This window comes from Pipistrellus hanaki (assembly GCF_964339955.1).
Source record: "Pipistrellus hanaki genome assembly, chromosome: 1".
Classification (NCBI taxonomy): Eukaryota; Metazoa; Chordata; class Mammalia; order Chiroptera; family Vespertilionidae; genus Pipistrellus; species Pipistrellus hanaki.
In genome coordinates, this window is record NC_140503.1 from 110,913,347 (window position 1) to 110,925,414 (window position 12,068).

Consider the following 12,068-nt stretch of genomic DNA (forward strand, 5'->3'; position numbering starts at 1 on the left):
ATTCTCTTACTATGGTTGAAAGAATAAAAATGTTTAAAAGCTGTCTGTGTTATCTCAACTATCCAAGGCCCCCGCCAGTGATGGGAACAGGACCCTTAAAGTTGTCTCAGGAAACAGCCCTGAGCAGGGAGTAAACAGAGCAGGGTTCACTCCGACAAGATAAGAGAAACAGGATAACAGAGTAAACCTTGCTTTGACAATTCAGTGAAATAGGGGCGAGATTACCGGACAGGACTGTTGACTTAGCGCAAGCCCTGTCATAAAATACATTATTAACGAACCCAGTCTCCCCTTTTAGAATTCCTTTGTTCCCCTCTTCCCCCTCTGTGTGTAGCCCCTCCCGACGTATAGTTTTTGCCTATATATACTTGTGAGCCTTTTTGCTCGGGGCTGGACTCCTCTGCTCCTGCGTGAGTTACGAGTTGAGCCCTAGCATGCTAGAATAAAAAGCCTCTTGCTGTTTGCATCAAGTGGCGCCTCCTGCGGTTGATTGGGGTCGCCGTTTGTCCCTGGGACAGAGTGAGGGTCTCCCTCTGGGGGTCTTTCATCTTGGGGGCTCGTCCGGGATATGACGACCACCCCTCATCCGCGGAGCCGACCTTGGAGGTAAGAAGGGGTACCCGAAGTTGTCTGTCTTTGTCTTGTGTTCTGTTATCTGATCTGGATCTGTGTGCGCACTTCTGTTATCAGATCTAGTTCTGTATTGGCAGCCGTTCGGCGACTCGTGAGAGTGGCTGGACAGTGGTCGGTAGACGTGCCCGGAGGGCCACAGGCTGCGACCCTGGGGGACGCCCCAAGGGAGGAGGAGAGCCAGGGACGCCTGGTAGTCTCCTGCTGTAAGGGTGCTGATCGAGTTTAACTGTTTGGATCAGGTGTTGTTCCAAGATCGCGCCCGTCTGATTCTGTTGTTTGTCTGTGGCGGACAAGGTGGGTCCTCGTGTCTGTGACATTTCTGTTATTTGTGCTTCTGACAACCACCGAGGCCTGGTTCTGTCTGGGTTTTGGAGTCTGAAGACTCCCTGGTTCTGTCTGGGTTTGGAGTCTAGGAACTCCCTGGTTCTGTCTGGGTTTTGGAGTCCGGAGACTCCCTGGTTCTGGTCTGAGTGAGTGTTGTTCTGGTCTGAATGAGTGTTGTTGTGAGTGTTGAGAGAGTGCAGCTGCAATCGAGTGTGTGGGAATTGGTAAAAGTGTTCGTTTTTCCTCTTTGGGATTTGTTTTGGACTTATTTGTTGCCTAACTGTTTATAAATTGGGAGGAAAGAGAAAAATGGGGCAAGGAAACTCAAAAGAGAGTCACCTAAGTCCCCTTGAATGCATGGTTAAAAATTTTCCGGACTTAAAAACGAGGTGAAGGCTATGGTGTTTCTGTAGATGCCTTCACTCTCCAGAGACTCTGTGAATTGGAGTGGCCGACATTTGGGGTTGATTGGCCTTCAACAGGGACCCTAGACATGGGGCCCTGCACGGGAGTCCGGCGGATAGTCTATAGGAGCCCTGGGCATCCGGACCAAATTCCATACATTGATATCCAGATTGATGTTCTTTTTGATAACCCCAAATGGCTGAAGGAGTGTGGTTGTCTCCTTGACAAGAGAAAATTGGGAAAGAGACCTCCCAGGTCTGTCTTACTCGCCCGGCCACAGGCGAGCAGAGAGAAAGAAAGAAACCTTTAATTTGTTTAAAGCTGAGTGCTCTGATGGCTAGCAAACCGCCCCGAGTGGCCACTGGGATTCCTTTTTCCCAGGAGTGCTTTGCTTTCTGTCAGAGGGGAATCGGCCCGCCTAACAGGATTTATGTCTATGTTTATTGATTTGAAGGTATGAGGTTGTAACAATTATAGTCTAAAAAGGTTAAAAGCAAAGACCGAAGTCTAAAAGTAACTATTTACAAGAAGGAAGCTTGAGCTGGCAAAGTCGCCAAGTCTGCCCAGCGAGCTCAAAAACTAAATGAATCTTATTTCAGACACCTGCCTCCACCCAGTCTTCATCAGTGCTGGAGGAACGGTCTCAGAACTGTTTGTTTCAATTAGCCATTTAAATTTAAGGTGATTAGTGATTACAGTACATTGTAAAATCTTTAAAGGAAAAAGAAAATATTTTGTGGGCCTCTTGGTCCTTGTATGTGTGTCAACTCAAGTTATAATTTTAAAATCAGTAAAAGCTTGTCAGAAAGTTCAAGGAGTGTAATTGCAGTGGAAGGGTCACCGATTCCCCCATTGCACCTTTGCTAGCAAGAGGCAAGCGGTGGACAGTCTGATGAAAAAGCCCTGGTGGCAGCACTGCCTTCACCACCTGGGACCCGCTCGCTCCCTGCCTCCATTCACCTCCAGGAGTTGTTTGAGTAGCTGGAGGCAGCAGATAAATTAAAACTGGTTTCCCAAGTCATTGTAAGCAGCTTTTAAAATTCCCCACCATGAGGTGGAAACTACCTAGTTGATAATGGTAACAAATTTACATGAATGGCTAGGAGTTTTCAGCTAAAGAATGTGATCTGCAAGGAGTGGCAGGTGATTCCATGGCCTTGCTTACAATGTTTAGTTTTTATCATTGATATCAGCTAAGCAGAGTCATAGCTACTTAAGTATAAATTGAATTAGAAAAAAATTAATTGCAGTAACTAAATGCCTAGAATATGGCAGGCTAAACTGTATTACATGTGTTAAGAATAAGCAATAATGATCAAAGATCTCAAGGATTAATTTATTTTCATTTGTCAGATGAGGAATCTATATGATGCTTGAGCCCTATCCAGATTGTTTCATTAATTTGTTTTGTTTTGCTTTTCTCATATGCCATTGTTATTATCATTTCTAATTGCATTGTAAGCTTGAATTGGGCTTGTACCTGCATCTTGTATTTTGTTTAAACTGTAGGAATCATTTTTGGTTTCAGTCATGTGTATCTACTTTATAGATTTAAGTAGACTTCATCACAAAGGTTTAGAATTATGTTAAAACAATGTGAAAACATGGTTTAACCCCCGTGACTGCTTGGACACTTTTCACCGTGTTCTATTAGGGGACTTAAAGGCACAGTTAAAATTCTCCTGTTCCCCTTTTCAGTCTTATCAGAATCTGAGATCTTTATCTGTAGGCAGAATGTGGCAGTTTAAAATTCAAGGGGCTACTAGGAACAGAGTGCTAGACCTGCTCTCTCTTCCCTCTGCCTTTCCTAAATATTTTAAAATAATAGAAGATTTGAGGTATGGTTATAGATTTTTGAAGGACATAGAAAGAAGATTTAAAAGCTAGTGTAAAATAGTAAAAGTTTTTATAAAAGTTGTACATGTGATGAGAAGGAGAAACTGGGAGAGAGGGAAAGAACAAAACAGAGACTTAAGAAAAAGACTCTGAGAGTCTGAGAGGGAAGGATTTAGACAGAAGCAGAAATAAAGATTAAAAGAGAAAGTGATATGGGTGTATAAGTATAAATGTGCATGTGAGAAAGGGAGGGAGAAAGACATGAGCAAGAGACAGGAAAGGGCAGAGATTAGAGAGGGAGAGAGACAGAAGGTGAAGTCAGAAGAGACAGAGACTATCTGAAAGAAAGGAAGACTTAGATTCCAAGGGTTTAAACCTCAAAGAAAAAGACTGACAGGACCAGGCTCCTTTCAATTAAGCTCCCAAGGGTGACCTTACAAGTGAGAGGAAAAGCTATTAATTTCCTGATGAGCACTGGGCAGTTTATTCAGTCTTGACAGAGCCGATGGGACCTCTAGGAAGATATCAGTCCAGGGAGCCACCAGACAAACTGACTGTTTTCCTTGGACATCAAGAAGGACTGTAGACCTAAGAAGGAACACGTACTGGAGGAACGCAGCCGCTGAACTGGACTGAAGTAGAACAACGGGCCTTTGAGGAGCTAAAGAAGGCTCTCGTCTCAGCACCTGCCCTAGCCTCGCCAGATATCACGAAGCCCTTCCACCTTTACGTGAGTGAGGTAAGAGGCATTGCCAAAGGGGTTCTCACTCAGACTCTAGGTCCCTGGAAGAGACCTGTGGCCTATCTAAGAGACTGGACTCTATGGCAGCAGGGTGGCCAGCGTGCTTCCAGGTAGTGGCCACCACAGCATTGCTGGTGAAGGAGGCTAGGCAGATAAGCGGACTCTGGACCAGGAGCTAACCTGGATGGGTCAGGCTTTTCTCTGGGACCAGCCCTGTGTCCGGATTCATAAGACTCTGACCATCAACCCTGCCAACCTGCTTCCAGATGATGATGAGAAACCCATTCATGACTGCACAGAGGTAACAGACGACAAGGTACTGTTCACGGATGAGAGCAGTTACATTCAGGATGGGACCTGATATGCAGGGGCAGTGGTAGTCACCTTGGACCACATCATTTGGGCACAGTTCCAGAACTTTTGGCCTTAATCCAGGCCCTTTGATGGAAACACTGTGCCATCCACAGAGGAAAGAGGGTTACTAACTGCAGCCAGAAGGAATTGGCTGAACAGAAGCAAGCCACTGAAGGACCAGATGGTTGATGGACCCTCCAGATGACAAGACTGTTGGTCCCAGAGGCTCTAGGTCAGAGTTGCCCGGTGACACCAGGTTAAGTGTCACCAAGACTTCTGAACTTCTGTGAGGCAGAGTCACTAGAAGTACTGTTTATATACAGGTAAATGCTAAGCAAGAATAGAGGGACCCCCTAGGAATTTGGGCCCCAGGAAAATTCCCTAGGAGAGCATTAGAAGGTGGGTTTCACAGAAATTAAGCCACCAACATTAAGATACAAGTACATGCTAGTTTTTATAGACACCTTCTCAGATTAGGTTGAAGCATAGGATAGAAAGTGCCTCTGTAGTAGTCCAGAAATTACTCCAGGAGATTATACCTAGATTCGAGCTGCCAGTAGTCATAGGATCAGATAACAGTCCAGCCTTTATAGCAAGGTATCTCAAAGTATAGCTCAAGCTTTAGGACAGGCCTGAGTGAAACTCTAAAAAGTTTAATTAAGTTTGTTCTGAAAACCGGTGAAAATTGGACCAACCCCCTATCCTTTGCCCTCTTGAGGGCCAGGTGTACCCCTTACTGGGACAAGTTTCCCCTTTTTTGGGAGGGGATCATGTATGGTAACCATTTCCTTGCTCAAGTCCTTACAGGTTCTGCAGTTTGCTTGTTCCAGATGCACTGCCAGTGCCCACCACAGACCCTGTAGCCCCGGAACTCAATATGGGTAAAGAAATTTGCTGCCCAAGGACTCAAAGGGATGCTGTGCTGCTGTCCTGAGCACGCCCACAGCTGTTGAAGTGGACAGCACCCAGACCTGGCTACACCGCTCCCAGCTCCTGCACAGAAAACAACCTAGATCCTAGCAACCAGCAGCCTCACCCGTGAGATCCCAAGCCTGGCCTAGGAAGAGACTTAATGTCTGCAGGAGGAGAACTGAACTTCAGTGAAGACAGTACTAATGGGAACTGTGGTACTGGAGGTGTTGGTAACTGCAAGAACATTTTTGCTAGCCAGTGAGAAAGTCCAAGGCTAAATAAAGTTACATGTGCAAGGGAATAGGAGAGCAGAAAGAGAGGAATAGAAAAGGCAAAAAGAAAATTAATAAAAGTACAACAGCAAGGTAGAAAGGTCACTAAGCTCCCTAGCTAAAGTTGTCCTCCAGAATAGACGAGGTTTAGACCTAGTTTTTACTCTGGAGTCATAAAGGAGAGCCTCAGCCAACTTAGAGAAAGATTAAAAACAAAGCAACGAGATCGGGAGGCGCATCAAGGGTGGTTTGAGAGTTGGTACAGCCGGTCCCCTTGGTTCACCACCCTCATATCCACCTTGATGGGTCCCCTTATTATACTGCTTTTAATTCTCACTTTTGGGCCCTGTATCTTAAATTGCCTAGTCACCTTCATCAGGGAGAGGATAAGTGCTGTACAGGTATTAATGCTCAGGCAGCACTACCAGTCCATCAGCCAGGGAGATAGCCTCAAAGAAGGATATGTAGAGACAGAAGTTCCATGATTAGAACTTACCAAAAAGCAAATGGGGGAATGAAAGAATAAAAATGTTTAAAAGCTGTCTGTGTTATCTCAACTATCCAAGGCCCCCGCCAGTGATGGGAACAGGACCCTTAAAGTTGTCTCAGGAAACAGCCCTGAGCAGGGAGTAAACAGAGCAGGGTTCACTCCGACAAGATAAGAGAAACAGGATAACAGAGTAAACCTTGCTTTGACAATTCAGTGAAATAGGGGCGAGATTACCGGACAGGACTGTTGACTTAGCGCAAGCCCTGTCATAAAATACATTATTAACGAACCCAGTCTCCCCTTTTAGAATTCCTTTGTTCCCCTCTTCCCCCTCTGTGTGTAGCCCCTCCCGACGTATAGTTTTTGCCTATATATACTTGTGAGCCTTTTTGCTCGGGGCTGGACTCCTCTGCTCCTGCGTGAGTTACGAGTTGAGCCCTAGCATGCTAGAATAAAAAGCCTCTTGCTGTTTGCATCAAGTGGCGCCTCCTGCGGTTGATTGGGGTCGCCGTTTGTCCCTGGGACAGAGTGAGGGTCTCCCTCTGGGGGTCTTTCATGGTGAATTATGAGTCAAGTTGTTTTTCTTAACAGGATGCAAATGAAACAGGAATTTTGGGAGTAAAATAGAAGTTTAGAAAATTTTAGAAATTTTGTAAATTAGGGGGGCCATGGAGGAAACACAAGGCTGCAGAGCAGCAGAAGGTATCCTATCTAATTAAAGTAGTATGCAGATTGACCATCACTCAAACAAGATCAAGATAGTTGCCCCAATGTGGTCAAATATCCTGCCCCCATGTGGACACAAGATGGCCACCACAAGATGGCCAGCAGGGGAGGGCAGTTGGGAAGGACCAGGCCTGCAAGGGAGGAAAGTTGTGGGTGATCAACCCTGCAGGAGAGAGCAGTTAGGAGTGACCAGGCCGGCAGAGGAGGACAGTTGGGGGCAAACAGGCTGGCAGGGGAGCAGTTAGACATCAATCAGGCTGGCAGGGGAGTGGTTAGGGGGTGATCAGGCTGGCAAGCAGAAGTGGTTAGGGGCAATCAGGAAGGCAGGCAGGCAAGCAGTTGGGAACCAGCAGTCCTGGATTGTGAGAAGGATGTCCCAGACTGGAGAAGGTGCAGGCTGTGTTGTAAATTAGGGGGGCCATGGAGACTCAACCTTAGAGCCCAGGAGTTAGTATAGTAATCATCTACTGTAAGGGAATAGTGACCAATCACTGGGGATAGCAAGGCACCAGGATCTGCAGGCTATATAAGCCCAGGGAAAGAGAACCCAATGGGACCCTTCCCTCTCCCCACGTGGGAGTCTGTACTTGTTCTTCAATAAATCTTTACCTTTGCTATACCACTTTCTATCCATGGATTCATTCTTTGATTCTGTGGACAAAGAATCTGGGTTTCGGCCCAAAAATTCTATCTCACAAGGGTGATTGCTTTCCTGAGTTCTTGTCCAGATAGATTTAAAAAATGAAGCCAAGGCCAAAAGTGGTTGATGAAAAGCGTGGAAATTTATTGGAAGCAAGTATAGACTCCCATGTAAGGGGTGGGTCCCAAGGGGATAACTCACTAAGCCCCTTTTGTTAAGGTTCATAAAGGCTGCAGTTCTTTGTCTCTTCATACTGCCTTCTAATTGGTCTCTATATCAGCTTCAAAGCTAAAGCCCCAGGTGGGGCCCCTTTTTTTCTCTGGTGGTTCAGTGAGAGAATTCTCTATCTCCTATGAAAATCTGTTTTCCTCTTCCTCCCCATGCCCTATGGCTTTTCTTTATCTTCCTCTCCCCATTTCCTGTGGCATCCCGCCCCCCCCCCCCCCCCCGGCCCCCGAATGTGTGCCTTTTGGCAGCTCCAAGCCCTTACATATACCTTCCTCCCACAGGGACCCTCTTTATCCCTAAAACTCCCTAAACCTGTCTATTTTATCCCTAAAACTCCTTTCAATTACATGGTAGATTTTCAAGTTTTAAATCTATTTTGCGTTCCTGAGATAAATTTTAATTTTTCATAGTATATTGTTTTTATTATTTTTGGATTTGATTTGCTAAAATTTTGTTATTTTATATATATATATATATATATATATATATATATATATATATATATATATATATATATATAGTGAATGCTCATGAAAAGTATCAATATAATTTTCTTTTTCTGTGAAGTCTTTAATAGTCCCCTCTCCTTTTTTGAAAAATATTGTAGCTGAAACCGGTTTGGCTCAGCGGTAGAGCGTCAGTCTGCGGACTCAAAGGTCCCAGGTTCGATTCCGGTCAAGGGCATGTACATTGGTTGTGGGCACATCCCCAGTAGGGGGTGTGCAAGAGGCAGCTGGTCAATGTTTCTCTCTCATCGATGTTTCTAGCTCTCTCTCTCTCTCTCCCTTCCTCTCTGTAAGAAAATCAATAAAATATTAAAAAAAGAAAAATATTTGTATAAAATTGGCATTATTTCTTCCTTGACTGTTTGGTAGAATTCACCTGTGAAATCACCTGGGACTGAAGTTTTCTCTATATCTGAGATGTTTTTGATAATGTATTTAATTTCCTTGATAGATAAAGGCCTAAACAGATTTATTTTTTTCTTTTTGTGTCACTTTTTAATCTTGCATTTTAAGGAGTTTTCCCATTTCATTTAAATTTCTAAATTGTTGGCATAAAGCTGCTCATAATAGTCCTGTTATTCTTTTAATGTGTAAGATACGCAGTTAAAACCTCTTTCATTTCTGATGTCAGTGATTTATATGTTGTTTCTTTTTAAAATATCTATATTTTTTTTTATTGATTTTTAACAGAAAGGGAGGGAGATAGAGAGCTAGAAACGTCGATGAGAGAGAAACATCAACCAGCTGCTCTTGCACACCCCCTACCGGGGATGTGCCGGCAACCAAGGTACATGCCCTTGATCGGAATCGAACCTGGGACCTTTCAGTCTGCAGACCTATGCTCTACCACTGAGCCAAACTGGCCTCAGCTATATGTTGTTTCTTTTTTATCTCAATCAATCTAGTTAGAGGTTTGTCAACATTGTTACTACTTATAAAAAATAGTAATATTTTGGGCATTGTTAACTTTTTTTCCCAAGTGTGTCTGTCTTTTTTATTGTTCCTCATATTTATAATTTTCTTCTCTCTACTAACTTTGGTTTCACTTGGCACTTCTGCTTCTAGCATTTTGAAGAAAAAAAATCTTAGGTCATTAATTTTGGGATTTCTGTTTGTAATGTAATAATTTAAAGTTAAAAATTTTCCCTTAAGCACTGCTTTAGTAACAGCCTATGCATTTTGATATGTATATATTCTTGTCATTCAGTTCAAAATATTTTCTAATTTTCTTGTGATTAGTTTCTTGACCCATTAATTATTTAGATGTGCTATATTTAATGTTTTCCTAGATGATTTATTGTTAATCATTTCTAAATAAGTTCCTCTGTGGCCTCAGAGTATATTGTATTCCTATTCCTTTTATTTTACTTTAGAAAGTTCACTCTTTGCCAGAGGATATTTGATTTTCAATACAGTAAACTCACATATGAATATTTGATATTTCAGGAGTGAAAATAGGCCCCAATTAAATGTTAGCTAAATATAATCAACTATCTTTTGCTCCCTGATTAGTGGGCTGCCATTAAGTATAATGAGTATAGTTTCATAATTTTGTTTTATGTCTTGAGTGATGGTTAGGCTTAGAGAACAAGATTGAATTATTGCTGACTTTAATATTTTCCAAATTATTCAATACTCAGGAGGAACTGCCTATATTTGTTGTTTGTCAGGAATGGCTCAAAGCCAACAACACTTCCCAGCCACATTCTCCTTTTTAAGAATAAAAGGGGACTATGATGTAACTGCAGAGACTTATGTGGTGACACATAGAAGGATTTTGTTCTAGAATTTTAAAAGATGGTTTATCCTATCTAACAAAGAGGGAATATGCTAATTTACCCTCACACCATTGCAAAGATGGCAGCTCCCAGAGCCAATGAGGGAATATGCAAATTGACTGTCCCTCCCTTAAATATGGTGGTGCCCATAGCCAATAAGGAGGCAATATTCTAATTGATTGCCCCACCCTCAAAGATGGTGAAGCCCACAGCTAATGAGAAAATGTGCTAATTGAATGCCTTGCCCTCAAAGATGGAAGCACCCGAAGGCAATAAGAAGGGAATATTCTAATTGTCATGCTCTCAAAGATGGCAGTGCCCACAGCCACAAGATGGTGGTGCCCTGTCCCCTCAGCCCAGCCAATACCCGAGGCACAGGCAAGCCTCAGATGGTGGCTGCCCAACAGCCCAGGGCCACCCAAGGCTCAGGTAACAAGGGCCGGCAAAGGCTTGTGCTACTGGCAATGGCAGCAGCATAGGTGAGATAGGGGATTGCCTTTCCCTGATCACCAGGTTGCCTCCTGCCCCTGAGGGCTCCCAGACTGTGAGAGGGGGCAGCCCTGGCTGAGGGACCACCCCTTCAGTGCATGAATTTTAATGTACCGGGCCTTTAGTATTTTAATAAAAACATATTGATTTGGTTTGTTTTATTGAGCAGGGTGATTTCTTTGCCAGACCCTTGTCCAGATGGATATGAAGAATGAAGCCATAGACAAAAGATGCTAGGTGAAAAGTACAGAAACTTAATTGAGAGCATATACTACCTCTAAGACCTTAATTCTAAATTCAAAGCCTAAAACTCTATCCTTCTTGGCGCAGAGGGGCAGAGGGGCCACATAATAAAAGTGTCCTATAAATTCCTAATCCTAAGACTCTGTCCCTCCTGGATGGACAGAGAGGCCCCTAGGAAGGATGACCGCTGCTTTCTTTGTCTTGAGGCATTAAATAGGCTGGAAACACTCCTTCTCTACCATAGGATCTTAGCCCTGTAATCAGCTCCTAGGACCCCCATGTCTGCACTTTTCCTCATTTGGTCATCTTATCTGTTTAGGTTGGAGCTACTTTTGATTTTATCTTATGGCTTTTCCCAGCTGTTCTGGCTGGAGAAGTCTTATAGCTCTCCAGGCTACACAGGTCAGGCTACTTTTGATCTAACTTATGGTCGCTTTAATTGCTCAGATGTCCTTGGATTATGACTGTTTTAATTCCTCAGGCCAGGAATGTTTCCATCTGCCTGTGGAATTTCTCTATCCTCCTCTGTACAAGTAAGATAAGCACCCTGGCATCTTCAAGTCCCCATCTATGTATTCCTCTTCTATAGACCTCCTCATTTCCTAAACCTTCCCAATTAGGCTAGCTAACCCTTTCAATATTATTATGAAAAGATTTATTATAAAAACATTCTGCTATAAAGAATAGCTCAAAATCTTTAAGCTTTTGTCTACACCTCCTTAAAATGTGCCATAATACCTATGTCACAAATATGTTATAAAAACTAAATAAAATAATATGTCTGAGAATAATTTGTAAACCACATTATAAATATTAGTTTACCTTAGCCTTTCAGTTGCTGTAAAGGGAGAAAAATCACTAAAGATATACACTCAAATGTTTATGAAGTAGGAATTTTAGAAAATAGATATATTAAAAAGTAAATGTATTATTTTAATAAAGATTGATTTTCAAGTTATGTAATATGCCATGTAAATTAAATCAAACCCTAATAGGATAACCTAATAAAAAGAATCACACCTATTTCTAAGTAATCTCAATTCATAGTAAAATAATTTTGGAATAATACACATTATTTTTTTTAAATGAAAGGTATTTTACCTCAAGCTATATAAATCTCATTTACATAAGGATAATAATTCCAAAATTAATATCTATAAGTGTATGAAAAATGAATCAAATATTAAAAACTGGCATCATTATTTTTTCCATGTCTACATGCCTCTATTTTATTCATCAGTTAATTTTTTTCATTAGATTCCTTATTCATTTATTTTGATTTTTAGATCTAATTGTTGATAGATATGCCATTATTACCATTTCATTGTTCTTTTTTTCTTCTTCTTGCTAATTTTCTCTTTTTGCTTTTAAGATTCTTTCTTTGATCCAGCTGGTATGGCTTGGTATTTGAGCTTCAACCTATGAACCAGAAGGTACTGGTTTGATTCTCAGTCAAGGCATATGCCCAGGTTGCAGGCTCATTCTGATTT

General features: G+C 42.4%; 1 long non-coding RNA gene across 2 annotated transcripts; it reads left to right on the forward strand.

The window, feature by feature from the left end:
* The first annotated feature begins 2,202 nt into the window (after window positions 1–2,202).
* LOC311628516 lies at window positions 2,203–4,637 on the forward strand. Of its 2 annotated transcripts, XR_014796026.1 has the most exons (3): window positions 2,203–2,416; window positions 2,476–3,510; window positions 3,640–4,637. It is a non-coding gene; the product is annotated as an uncharacterized lncRNA (long non-coding RNA). The 2 variants fall into 2 exon arrangements; XR_014796025.1 differs by having other exon boundaries at window positions 2,476–4,637.
* Window positions 4,638–12,068: the final 7,431 nt, after the last annotated feature.